We start from the raw sequence: 10,226 nt of genomic DNA, 5'->3' as shown, positions 1-10,226 counted from the left end.
CAGGCAACGTAGTGTGTACACAACTGACAAAGCAGCTTTGGCTTCTTTAGAGCCAACAGTAGATTAATGCACGGACATGTGATTGTACAGCTTCATACTCACGTCCTGCATGTGTCTGAAGTTCAGGCTACCGTTGTTTCAAGTGTCTGCTCCCATAAAGATCTTTCTTGGCAACTATTTTAGATGGTGGGTATGGAAACACCTAGTTACCATAAGGATAACTCCCATTTTACCTTTGTAGACCTTAAAGCGTTTACAAGGGACGCCAGCCTTTCCCTTTGCAGGTGGAGGAACTGAGACACAGAAAGGCAAGGGCTGTGCCGAGGGGCAACGCTCAGCTCTGGCTGGGTTAGGAAGTGAGTTGCCAAATCCCCATCCCACATTCTTGCCACAGCGTCACCTTATCTCACAGATGAACCACAGACTTCCCTCAGCATGTGGAGAGGTCTTGATTACACACGCTTAACCTCCCTTTCCACTGTAAAACGCTGCATAGTATTTAGCTGCTTGGCACAGAGAGTAGCAACGTGCCAATGAAACTAAAGTCTCTGTAAAGCCCCATATTGCTCCGAAGTATCATGGCAATATCCAGCTTCCAAACTCTTTACTGTTAAAGCTTTTGCATTTGCAAGATGTAGAGCACAACAGCGCAGTAATACACCATACACCACACACCACATTAATGCAAATAACAGCCATAAACTTGCATATATTGGCTGACAATAATTGTGTAACACAATGTTTTCTCTTTCTCAAAAGATGACTGCCACTGCTAGAATGTATTATTCATTGCAGATAAAAACTAAGAGGGAATTAAATCTTCTACTATTGTAACTGGCAACCTTTACAGTTTCATCCTCTCAGAGAACCCGAAATCCCATTGTTTGAAAGAATATCGTTTGGTGAAAAACCACTCCGCATCCTCACAGCCTCCCGCGGTATGCATTTGTCCATCATTCCCTCTGAAATGGTTGTGCTCTGCTCAGATTCCCTTCAAACCCCTTATTTTCTCTGGTAGACCGGCTGGACTCGTGCGGCGAGGTGGGGAGCCCGCTGGAGCTCAGCTGAGCGGCACTCGCACGACGACGGCAGCATTAGAGTGAGGGACGGCAGACGTCTCCTGGTTTCACCAGGCACGAGTAACAGCTAGTAACGCTCGCTGCTAAACAGGTTTTAAACTCCTCTTGGAGTAGAAGCAGCGAGACTCTCAGAAGGTGCTTTAGAAGTGTTAGATGTGAACAGTCGCCTCATTTTGCAAGCAAATAAATGTCTGTTGCTATGTATTTCTGGTACAGCGTGACCTTTCTGGGACTGCCATCGTATTCTGAGTAAAACTCACACAGCTACCACAAAGCTACTAATTTAGCAACAGACTTAATGATGATTCTAACTTCCAGGTCATTAAGAAAGCCCAGCGTTACACATGTAAGCTGGTGCTGAACAGTCAACACCGTTTCCTTCTTCTAAGGAGCAAATACACAAAATTATGAATGAACAAATTACAGCAACACAGTCTACAAAGAGTTTTCTAGTTCTCTGCCAACACATTACCCACTAAAATCTTTTATTTCTATATAGCAGAAATTCTGTTTATTTCTGTGACATCTCAGTATTAAGAGCCGCAGTTTTCCAGACTGAAGTACGGACTTTATTCTCTGTCCTCTAATGAGTCAAGGAAACCGCTAACACACAGTGTCAGTATTTTTACTGTTATTATCTGTATTCTGGCATTTCCGACAAGCTAAAGACCATAGTAATGATGATGTATCCAAAAGTCCAGTTTGGATAATGTACCCAACTGGAACAAGTTCAGTTTATTATTTGATTTCACAGGCACTTAATCATGCAAAACGATGCCTAGTTGGCACAATGATGGATGAACTAGGGAAAGATTAGATTTGTTAACAGTGACATTAAGCTCAGCACTGTCTAGTGTGATTCCTGCTCTCCTCACATTCTCCTAGATGTAGGAGGTGTGATCTCCTGTCATTCTTCAGCAGCGCAGGGGGGGATGTCAAATTAGGAACCCCAGAAGCTGACACCAAATGGTGGGAGGGCTGCTTGGTCAAAATGTGTTGTTATCATGTCTGTCATCTTCGTTGCTAAAGCGCCATTTATGTTACCCGAGAGTAAAATGGGCTATGTATGGAAAACTTGAGAGGACTGTTACAGAGCTCATAGCTTTTAATGTTATTAAATGTAAAAGGCAGGAAAGCAAGTAAAGGGTTTGCAAGCTGCTTCACAAATTGCTGGCTGGAAAGAAGAGCTGGTCAACTTGCGATAGGACAGCTCACGTAGAAGGCACGACAGAACGAAGGGTCAGGAGTGCAGGAGCTACTTTGAACTTCAAACAAACCCACAGCTGGCCACACCTGAGACACTTCCCTTGTGCCTGGATGGAATAAGCCAAACCACACAGCATGGGTGCAAATTAGCCTCCTGTTTTTTTATGGGTGAGACATTTTAGAAACTCAAGGTGAAAGATAATAGGGCAGGTAAGGAAGAACCTGTTGTTAAGTTTGCCCTAGAACTACATCTCAAGTTTAAATGACTCCCAGTCATTCTCGTTTTCCAGCCCTGTAATTAGAAGCTTGACCTTACACCTGGCTGGAATGAACCTTTAATTTGATTAATATTTGCTCTTGACTAGTGTCCATGACAAGCCCAGGTGAAGCTAATAAACTTCAGAGTATTTTCTGTCTTGTGATGTAATCCAAATGCAACCACATAAAGGGGCATGAAGAGGCAGTGTCTGCAGAAACTGCTCCCCGAGGTACATAGAAAGGATCAGCAAATAAGAGTGTGTTGCTCTGCAGATACACGAATTCATGATGGGATGAGAGTTTTCAGGTGTTTGATTGCAGAAGGAACCCTGCTCTGGCAGACACAGGCCAATGCCTCTCCTGCAAGGAACAGATGTCTGAAACACATCTCACAGTCGCAGGCAACACTCAGGCTGCCCTGTAACAACTCTGCACTTGAATTTGTATCATCAGCACCTCTGCGAGAACTGGCCAAAAAGTGGGATTTTCACTTACCAGAGGCTTCCACTTTTGGTTTGGTTTTCATTTAGTTTTCATCCATTTCAAGCAAACCCAACCAACACATTGTTTTCCTGCAAATTGGGCTTTTGAAGAAAACTTCACTCAGAATATGCGGATGTATGGCATACCCTAAACAAAAGAACCTTCCTGATGTGGCAGCAGCTCTGTCAGGTGGGCACGCCTGCCTGTCCTGAGACTGGTAACAACACCTAGAGCAGCCTAAAGCTCTGATGTCCTGTTCCTGTGGCACTCTGCCAACAGTCAAAGCACTTTCCTATGGGAATTCTGCCTTCCATGTGATGACAGTTTGTTGAAAAGCAGCCTGCTGACTCTGGTCTCAACCCCGTTGAAGAGATCACCCCTCCTGCTGCGCAAAGACGGTCACAGCCAGGTCCGTGACCCATAGAGTGGGGAGTCCTTTAGCCACTTAGCCTTGGAAGTGTATCTTCTAGAGAACGAAAGCTTATGGCTTATTGTGGTGAAACTGCCTGTAAGTGCAACTAATTTAGCGCCATGTTAACACAGTGATGAATTTAGCCCATAATTTCAAGAAATGAAGCAACACTCCCTGACAAAGCCTTAGAAGCTGCAATCTGTAGCAGTCCTCTCTCCCGGTTAGCAGCCCAGAGAGCTGTGAATATCCTCGGCCCCATTAACATCTTCACCGGGTCCCTACTGACCGTCAAGGTCCCTGGTATGTTCTCCTGCGAGCTGGAAACAGATTTTAAGGACAGGTTCTCCTGTGGTCTGATCTCCTTTATGTGTCATGCTTCCTTTTCAGGAAGGTCACTGTCACTTAAACAACCCTGTTGAAATGCAACTCTTCTCTTACCTCGCCATGACAGTGACAGAATCCCTCGTTGCAGGATCACTCATTTCATCCTCTTTTTCCACACCTTTTCATACTATACTCTGGTAGTAATAATCGGCTTCCATAACTGGTACCGTCTGCAAACACACAGACTTGCCTGCTGGCTCTCCTTCACCTCACTTCAAGCTCCCACTTCAACCTCCGTGTCCTCCACGACCTCACAGCTTACTTCAGCTGCTGCGTCACCTCTCACGCACTCCATCCCTCCCACGTCCCCAACGCACCTCACCAAGCCAGAGGGTACCATCGGGCCACTCTCTGTGCTATCTGCTATGCCTGAATTGCATTCTCGTCCTCTCCTCACCTCTCCTTCCCACCGCTTTGGCGGCACGAGGAGGCCAGCAGCTGCGAAGTGGCGTAACGGGGCGTCAGCGCGAGACCCCAGCGCTGCCTGTGCAGTGCCCGTCTCCGGTGCTCAGTCCCTCAGACTGCCTGCTAAACGAGGACGATGAGACTCTCAGTATTTGCAGGCAGTTGGGCAGCGTAATGCCCTGGCTGCCTAACCAGGCATGTTTTAGCCTCCAGCACAACCAGACCTCCCCCCTTTTCACTTTTCTGCTTCTCCAGTCAGAGCTGGGGTGTCCTCACGCTGTTTTCAGATCAGTCAAAGCGTCAGCCCCGACACAGGACCAATGCAGCAGCACCCCAAAAGCCTCCAGCCCTCCTGACACCATGCGGGGGGCCCGCGGGATCCGGACCCTTCAGCATTGTCCAAGCTCGAGGTTCAGTAGTGTAGCTAAAACGTGACACATGCCGCCAACTTTTTTTGTGAGCGGACAGGAAAATCCGCAAAAGCTGAAGAGAAAAAACCCCCACCCAGCTGCCAGGCGTCGTGGGTTTGAAGGCCGCACGTTGCGTTCCCAGTGCAGGTAGCTGTGCCTCACGGCCAGGTCGCACACGGCCGGCGAAAGGAAACACGAGGCTGTGTTTCCGACAGGCGCCGAGTCTTCTTCTCAGGCACCCGCGTTTCGCCTGCGTGGTTAATCCCCGTGGTTTATCTGATCTGCCAAGGGAAAAAGAAAGCAGGTGGCAGAACCTCAGCCCTGGACACAGCGCGATTCCGTCGCCAGACCCAAAGGCCGGCAGCGCCCTTCGTTGCCCCCCGGCCTCCGCTGGCAGGCCCCACGCCAACGGCCGTGCTGCGGCCGGCCCGGGGCGCAGCCCCCCGCCGCGTCATCACGCGAGTCATGGAGCCTTGGAGAAGACCCCTCAGATCGCCCAGCCCCGCTGCCAGCGCCAAAGCTGCGGGGGGCTCCGCGCCCCTAGGGGGGCCGAGCGCTCCACGCGTGTCCGCGACTCGGGAGGTCGCACGGCACGGCACGGCACGGCACGATCCCCACGTCCCTCGTCCCCGCGGCGTGCCAATGCGTGCGGGCTGCACGCCCCGAGCGGTGCGCACCACCCCGGCCCTCCGTCCCTCCCCCCGCCCGGCCCCGCCCCGCCCCGCCCCCGCAGAAGAGGATGACATCACCCCCGCCGCCCGCCCGCCCCACCGCCCCCCGGAGGGAGTGGGGGGGGGGTGGTGCCACCCGCACCCCCCCATGGGGCCGCGCCCCACCGGGCGGGTTCGGGAGGGGGGTAGGTGCTGCCGCCCCGCGCCCCCGTCCCGCCGACGAGCCTCGCCCCCGCGCCACACCCCACTACGTCATCCCTCCCGCTGCCCCGCCCCTCCCGCGCGCGCGGCGGCGCTGGCGGGGCTGCGTCCCCCGAGGGGAGCGCCAGGGCCGGGCAGCGGCTTCGCGGCGGCTTCACCCGCGGCAGTGCGCCTGCGCAGTGGCGTCGCGCCGGCGCGGTGGGGCGGAGGCGCATGCGCAACAGGGAGGGGCGGGCGCGGCGGGCGGGCGGCGGGGCAGCTCCTGCGCTGACACCTGCAGCATGTGCCAGGAGCTGCAGCGGCAGCGGCTGCCTCTGCCTCTGCGCGGCGCGGCCGCCCCGCTCCGGCGCCGTGCGCGGCGGCGGCGGAGGAGCGGCGGCGGCGGCGGCGGCAGCAGCAGCAGCGGCAGCAGCAGCAGCGGCAGCAACTCCCGCTCCCGGCGTCCCTCCCGCCCGGCACCGTGTGCGCGGTGACCTTACGGAGCGGGCATTACCTCACAGGTAAATATCAGCTGAGGAGAGCGGAAAGCGGCGGGAGCCCGCAGAGCCTTCGCTGAGGTAGCGATCCCCACCGGGGCGGCGGGTTCGTTGGGGGGGGTGGCGACGCCGCCTGTTGCCAGTTACCTGTATGGGGCAGGGGGGCGCGGGGTTTCGCCTCTCAGCGCCGAGGAGTCGCTCGGGGTGGGGAGGGCGGGGGGGGAGGGCCGGGGGGGGGCCCGGGCCGGCGGCCGCCGGCCCGGGCCCCCCCCCCCGCCCTCCCCCCCGCCCTCCCCCCCCCGCCGAGGCCGCTCCCGGTGGGCTCGTACCCGTTGTCCCCAGGGCGGGTTCGTGCTGCCCGCTGAGGCGCTCCCGACCCTGGCAGCCGTGTGTGTGCGTGAGGGTGCGTGCTCGCTATCACCCAGCGACCCACCCAGCCGCTCCGTGCAGCCGGTCCTCGGGTCTCCCGGCGGGGCTTCCCGGCCGTCCCCCCTCGGCTGCTCTTACGGTCTCTTGCATCCCGTGCTGAGGTGAAAGGGGACGGAAGGACGGCGGTGCCCGTAGCGCAGCGGGCTGCCTTCGCCTCTGCGTTCACCCACCCATTGGCAAACTTCGGTAGCTGGTGGGGAGAATCTTCGTTGTGGCAGCCGAACGAGCTCGTACTACGCTCCCGTGCTGAAGAGGAGCTGCCACCTAACACTAAACATAGCTGGGCACTGCGGCGGTCAGCTGAATCCCGTCCTCAGTCACTGGATCCGCTTCCCAACACTGGCGATGTTTTAGGTAACATTGAAAACATTGGTGGGAATCGATATCGGCTGAGAATCCTCAACTGGTGAGCCAGAAGATGTCAAAACGAGAGGTTCACGAAGTAAGCACCAGCGTCACAAACTTGGTGGTTGTAGACTTTCAGTATATTATAGCGTATTCAAAGTTTTGTAACTTACTGGTCACTTCCAAGCACTGTACCTCTGCTCCTCCCCTTGCTGTTGGGATACAGGAGTAGTTTAGTAATAATGGGGGGGTAAAGGCACGGGTTCTGGGGTTTAACCCTGTCCTAGCTATGGAGCTGTTTCTGTAACTTTTACCTGAACGCCAGGTAGTCTCTCACGTCTATGAACGCGCGCGTGACTGGGCACCCATTCACTAATAAAATGATGGCAGCTAGTGAGTAGGGAGCACCAGATTTTTTAAGTCATGCTGGTTTCTGGTTGTCAAAGGGTAAGTGAGCATGAGGTAACAGCCAACGCCGTGCCTATTTTAAATTCATGTCTTTATATTGCTCCTCAAAAGAGAATGATCCTACTGACACGTTTTTGGGTTTCACCCTCCTGTTGCAGTCACCAGTCAAGTTCCTGTATTTGTTCCGAGTCGGTATTTAATGCAGTAGACTTTTACATGCTTTTCCATGGATTTTATTTTTACTTTATCACTAGACAGAATTAAAATTCAAAGAACTGAATGCCTAAAAATAAACATTTCCTTCCTATAAAAAGCCACACATAAAATACCAGCTCCTGACTTGACCTCTCAGTGAGACAGAACTGTAATCGAAATGAGGTGCTATAGTCTTGCAGTGGTGGTAGTAAATACAAAATTACACGTGTGTGCACACTGTGACAGTGGGCAAGTAGGTGATTCATGCATGTAATACTCGGTATATGTGGCTCCCCAATGGCGTGTAGTCATTTCCATAAGCAGTTTTTGGTATGTTACTGGTTGTGTGCACTGATGCGCAGGATGCCTAAACTGTGCAGGTTCCATCGTGGTAGATTCAGCTGTCTCTGGGAAGTACCTCAGGACCCAGTCCTGAAAACAAACATGTGGCTGCGATCTCTGCGTGGTAGGGTAACCTACCAATCCCACAACGAAAAAGTGGAAAAAAAACCTCCAAAGTGCATCATGGTAAACTGCTAGATAGCAATCTATTAAGGTTGAGAGGAGGGTGAAGGATGGATTTTTTTGTTTTGTTTGGCTTTTGAAGATTTAGTCCTTTATTAATGACTTGCTTGATTTCTACAGTTGTCTGCTGTCAGAGACTGTAGAATACATTTATCTCCTCCTATCCATTTTGCCCAGCGTACGTCTATTCAGAATTGCCTATAAGAATCAGCACTGATCTGTCTAACTTCCATGCCAGGCAAATAATCGGATATAATTGCACTGAAATCAATGAATGTATAGTGACATGAAACTGTGAGAAGAAAATCGGCCTCATGGTGTTTTATATTTGTATAGCTGAAAGCCAAAAATAGCTGTCATAAACACAGTGTGTCCTTTCAGAAGAAATAGTCAATGCCTATCTTACAGTTGTCCAAAAAGTTTCTTTCTTCTGTTTCAGCAGCTTTGGGTTAGCGAAGTGAAGGCAGCAGTCTTGGAATGAGAACCATTCTGAAGAAACTTTTTGTTCCAGTGACTAATCTCCTTCTCCTTAATTCTGTGCTGTTAATCTTAGCTTGGACATCTTCACATTATTAACATTTTCTTAAACAGGGCTCCTTAACTGTGTTGCCAGGTGTCACAGGGTTTAATTCGTATGCCTGCATTTTAAACTGCTGCTCTTTATATTAATTATGTACGTTCCTATCTCTAGGCATAACAGCAAAATGTAAGTGGTATGGAATGTTACATTCCAATTAGTTTTACCGGGCAAATGGGGATTATAGTTGATGGGTAAGTCTGACATGCATTGCATGACTTGTCATGTTTTTCTTGGAGAGAGGGGAGTCTTGGGACTGAGTCACCATGGAAGAACATGGAGCCCCCTAGGCACAAAACTGGTGCAATGGAGTGATGATTCAGACTTCTTAACTTTAGGTTTGGTATTGTGTGGTATTCACACATGGGTGCATTGCATTCACTGTGCACCTAGGCAAGCAACTAGCAGGCGGAAAAACTCACTTAATCAGTCCTCTGGCTCTGGGATGCCTTTTGGTTGCAGAGTTGGTCCTACTTCTATGGAAATGAAAGGCTGTTGGTTAGGTTCATGTGGGAAATCACAGTGTATTAACTTGCCGAGCAAATCAGGTCTGCTGGACCATATGCATTCATTTCTTACATTGTTCCAAATCCAGTAGTAGTATGACCTAATACTTACATTTTCACTTTCTGTGTTGTAGATTTGCACCATCTTTTTCAGACTTTGGAAACCAGGTAAAGAGTAGAGGAGTTAACAGCAGTGTTGCATCTTCATAGACTCCAGTATTTGTCTAAGCTAAATGACTTTTATGAGCGTTGCTGTGGAATGACAGCATTGTTTCTGATTCCAGAGGAAGCTGATGTTATTGCTAAGCTAATGAAAATAATTGAAATTTCTTGGAGGTAGTAGCCTTAGAAATACGTTAAACAGTGAGAGTGAAGACTGCTCCCTCAGCTGTTTTCACGAACAAAACAAAGCCTTACATCAGAGATGTCTTCACTTAGACACTTATTCTGAACTTCCTTGAATAGCAATCATTAATAACACTATCTTCTCAAGCTAACGGAGCATGAAAGTTCCTTGATTTATAATCATTTGAGAGCAGATGCTCGAAATTCTGTCCACTTACACAAATAGCACAAGAATGACACTTTTGCTGAAAATGGGGGGGGGTAGGGCAGGGGGGCAGTTGTGCGGGGGGCAGTCGGAATGGCCTGGAAGTATGTAATGCAATGGCTCCCTCTCCTACTTCATTACAAAAGCTACTAGAGAGACTGTGTTTGGACAAAAAATACATGAGGTTTTTATTTGAAAGTCACAGCAGAACATTATTGATCTGTATATTTTTAAATCTTGTGAATGTAACCAGTTGCCATTTTGTGATCACCACAGATGTTAGCGCTGGTTTTGGGTTGGGGGGTGTGTGTAAATGGTCTTGCAAAAAAAAGCTTCTGTCTTCTCACATTGCCTTAAATTGGGGAACTGTTGCAACAAAGACACGTTGAAAAACATGCAGGAAAGATGTGCCCATTTAGGTCTAAATAATACCAATTCCAATTAAAGTGTAAATGCTTTATTTGTAAGTTATCAGATACACCTATTGTGTTCTCTAGATGTACAGATGTCTAGAATGTCACAGGGAAGGCTTAGCAGTCTCAGCAACTGAGATGAAATGCAAAGCCACTTGCAAAAACTTGGAAATCTCAATGTTCTTTGTGTCCTGTCATGGAGATCAACAAACCTGAGACCAGTTGCAGTGATGAAGAAAGTGATACCGGAACTGGAAATCTCCAGAGAAACCCATCTTGACTCTAGAGAGATG

General features: G+C 50.2%; 1 protein-coding gene across 3 annotated transcripts in view; it reads left to right on the top strand.

The window, feature by feature from the left end:
• The first annotated feature begins 5,871 nt into the window (after window positions 1-5,871).
• The window catches only part of DTNA (dystrobrevin alpha), a 235,196-nt gene continuing 230,841 nt past the window's right edge, over window positions 5,872-10,226 (top strand). The window contains exon 1 of one of the 3 annotated variants that reach the window (XM_075416222.1): window positions 5,872-6,009. The gene's annotated coding sequence lies outside the window, so the exon portion shown is untranslated. Of the gene's footprint in view, window positions 6,010-6,047; window positions 6,067-10,226 lie in introns of those variants that run through there. The other 2 variants (XM_075416202.1, XM_075416204.1) reach the window with 2 other exon arrangements.

The sequence above is a fragment of the Opisthocomus hoazin genome, chromosome 3, assembly GCF_030867145.1.
Source record: "Opisthocomus hoazin isolate bOpiHoa1 chromosome 3, bOpiHoa1.hap1, whole genome shotgun sequence".
Taxonomy (NCBI): Eukaryota; Metazoa; Chordata; class Aves; order Opisthocomiformes; family Opisthocomidae; genus Opisthocomus; species Opisthocomus hoazin.
Note: the sequence above shows the minus strand (reverse complement) of the source record. Positions and strands in the feature narration are given on the sequence as shown.